Source organism: Convolutriloba macropyga, chromosome 3 (assembly GCF_964194025.1).
Source record: "Convolutriloba macropyga chromosome 3, txConMacr16.3, whole genome shotgun sequence".
NCBI lineage: Eukaryota > Metazoa > Xenacoelomorpha > Acoela > Convolutidae > Convolutriloba > Convolutriloba macropyga.
The window spans coordinates 47,233,972-47,237,521 of NC_134470.1; the positions used below are offsets into that span (position 1 = coordinate 47,233,972).

Here is a 3,550-nt window from a genome sequence, read left to right on the forward strand (position 1 = left end):
AATAGTTTTGTTGAGAGAATACCGTGATCGACATTATCAAACGCTTTCTCATAGTCAGTATAAATTATGTCAATATTTTTTTTGAATCAAATGATTTATAGATAGATTCTAGGTAAACTAAGAGTTGAACGACGCAAGAGCGACCTTTTCGATAACCATATTGAGCTTGATGGAGGATTGGTTCTAAAAGCCGGTAAAGATACAAAAACAAACAACGTTCAAAAATTATAGATGCAATTTTAAGAAAAGAAGTCAACCTATAATTCTCAATTTCACTTACAAAATTTGTTGTAGATCGGAACGATTAATGAACTTTTCCAGCCATCTGGAAAATTACTATTTTGTTTTATTTTGTAGAAAATTTGGTTTAGGTGTTTACTGACTGCCCCTGAACATCATTTCTATATAATTGCAGGAATGTCGTCCGGACCTTTTGCTTTGTGATCTTCTATCTTTTCGCATATCTTTTCTATCGTTTGTAGGGAAATGTCAAAATCTGTAAATGAGGTTAGCAACGGGGGCAAATTGTTCGGCACGAATCTGGAAGATATTTTGAAATTTGAAGCAAAATATTATGAGAAAAGAGTGCATTGATGAACAGGATCATTAGCTATTTCGTTCTTAAAGGAGACAGAGCTTAAAATTGCGGTCGACTTTAAATTTTTGTAGTATTTAGCAAGTTTTGCAGTGGATAGGGATGCTGCTAATTTTGATTCAAACTCTGCTTTGTCTTCTTTAATCATCGTTTCTGCAATGCACTCTAGCACTGCTATTTTCTTTATATTGTTTGCATTGTTCCTCCTAGCAGTTTCAAGGCACTTAATTGCGTTTGACGTAGTCGGGTTGTTCCACGCTGATAATTGAGATCCATGCATTGTCTTTTTTGGAACGTTTTCAAATATTATAGTCTAATCCAATCGTACCACCGTTCAAGCAGATCTTTGATGTTACTCCAACAAAATCCATGAAAAGGTATTTCAACTACCTGTTTATTCATTTCATCGATTCTAGCCTTACAGGAGCTGTAAACAATCTTTGATTTTGTTTCCTTTAGATAAGCTTAGAGGAGCTTAGGTTTCCCTTAGAGGGGCTTAGTTTTCTGACTCTAGATTTAAGGGCAATTGAATCATGATTCGATAACAAACTAATGCCCAGAGTAATTTTCTTGCAGAATATAACTTCTGTTTTTGTGTTTATTAAGACTAGAATGAGGATACCTGATGCTGCAGTAGGGAAATCAACGATTTGCTGAAATCTGTAAAAACTAATTAGGTCAACAAAATTCTGTGTATCTGAGTTCTTAGCTGAGTAATCGTGCCAATCAATTTCCGTTAAATCGAAATTCCCATAGACAATTGTTTAAAAGAAGGACTCTGAAAGTGTAAAGATTTCCTCAACCAGTAGATATCGATTTTGAGGTAATACAGCATAGGGACTGGAACATGATGAATCCGCTGGGGCATAAAAACGCAAAAGTAAAATATCTCAAGACTTAAAACAGAGAGAGCATGCTAGGACGCCTGCATCAATGCTTGTATAAAGAAGACTTTGTCTGGAGACAAAAATTTTCTTGATAGCAATCAAAACAGCTTCGTGTTTCTAGGTCTTCTTATCAGCTTTTCTTTCTGATTGAAATATTGTATAATTGGGAAGAAACAATTCCTTATCGTGAAATGAGCAATAAAGCCAAGTCTCGGTAAGCATGAAGAAGTGTACACATTTCGTATTTACATAGTTAGCAAGTCTAGTGCGTTTATCTCGATTGATTATACTACGTATTTTGAATAGAAATGACTCAAAATTTTCCCGGGACTCCTATTTCAAATTTAGTCACCATTGACAAACCTCAATTTCTCATAGAAGAGTTTCTGGTTGAAGATTTGAAATTTGTTGCGCAGGTATGTTTCATCGTTAATCAGTTTATGCCGTTTGATTAGACAGTTCTTCTCTTTGATTTGCTCTTCCTTGGTCAGAGACTTGCTAACAAAGATCTTTGTTCCATTATCTCGATTAAATTACTTAATTTTATGGGCGTTTGCAATCCTTTTTCTTACCGTCCAGGTATTGTTGAAAGTCACTAACAGCGGTCTTGGTTGAGAACTTGATTTGGTAAATTTACCTAATCTTCTGAAATTCGAAACCGAGTCTCTTCAATCTCATGAATATTTTGAATTTGGTTGCGAGGAAAATTCCGGTATACCCGAAATTTTAGTTTCCAAACTGGTATCTATCTTTGGGGAGCTTTCATTGTTTATATTAAGCAGTTTTGGTTGGGGTGGAATTATAGATGTAGTTGACTTAGCTTTCAGGTCTGACAGTGTCGATTTGATTTCCTGTAGGATGTTGTTTGTTTTCCTAGAATTCCACCTCTGTGGATGTCTTCAATCTCACAAGCTTCAAGGCTTTAGTGTATTCATTGCAAAACCAGAAGACGCCTACGGTGGACATGTATGTCAACGCTTCAGTTGGAATCTTTGTGCATGTGTGGTGTACCCAGCAACCACTTTTGTCGCATCCAATAGAATTTTCGGTTTCATCAACTGTTGACGAGCAATGTGGACATGTTAAGTCTGAACCACTCCTGGTTGACTTTGTCCTTGTCATGTTTTGCATACAATTTATGAAACCATTTAATAAGTTTATCACAACAATTAGGTTTTTTGGGAGACATTTGAAATGGCTGCTTGTATTTTTTGCGAGACATTGAATTTTTAAAGAACCATTAGCTGTTGATCCTACCACATTGGAGTACTGAAAAAAGAAAAGCAAAATTGTGTTCGACTTTTTGAATTTAAAAGTTCGTCTTGAGAAGTACTGTAGTATACCATAGAACTTAATGTATGACATGCTCATAAAATACATAGTGAACGCACAATTCGAAATTTTCACAATAAATGGGAGAACAAAAAGAGAGAGTTACTAAGAGTAAACCGGATTTTAACAATATAAGGAAAGCATCATAAATAATTATGGGAACCATCACGGAAAGTCATCTTGACGGGAGACGTCAAGAAATGTTTGTTCTTGACGGGATTTGTCAGGCAGGTAAACCTGTTATCTGTTAGTTTAACTAACAGGGTCCCGTGCGGTAGAAAATAACCATGAGAAAATCCCAACGAGATTAACGAAAATGGGTAAAAATAACCTAAGATTAATCAACCCTTGATAGGACCGAAACCAAAGACCACATTCAAAACTAAACTTCATATAAATTAGCTGCCTTTCTCTTATTAGCTTTACACCTTCTAATCTTTAGAAACTTATTGTTTTTTCGACCTATAATTCGAGAATGCTATAACCGGAAGCGTTTACCGGTTCAAACGGCTTGGAAAGCAACGTGACGCATTTTGAGCTATTAGAGGAACTACAAAAGTGGAAAAGAAGTGAAGGAGATCCTGCCCGCGAAGTTGATCAACGGCCGCATTACTTTGCACTTAGGCTACAAAAATCTGCCATAAAGTTCTATCGCACTCTACTGCAAGCTACAAGAGAAAAGTATGATGAAAGTTTTTCAAGAACACTATAGCGAAAAACCGGTCGTTTTCCGGGG

General features: G+C 36.0%; 1 protein-coding gene across 1 annotated transcript in view; it reads right to left on the bottom strand.

Moving 5' to 3' along the window:
* The window catches only part of LOC142336643 (uncharacterized), a 46,305-nt gene extending 43,655 nt beyond the window's left edge, over positions 1-2,650 (bottom strand). The window contains exon 1 of the mRNA XM_075385553.1: positions 2,629-2,650. The gene's annotated coding sequence lies outside the window, so the exon portion shown is untranslated. The remainder of the gene's footprint in view (positions 1-2,628) is intronic.
* Between the last annotated feature and the right edge of the window lie 900 nt (positions 2,651-3,550).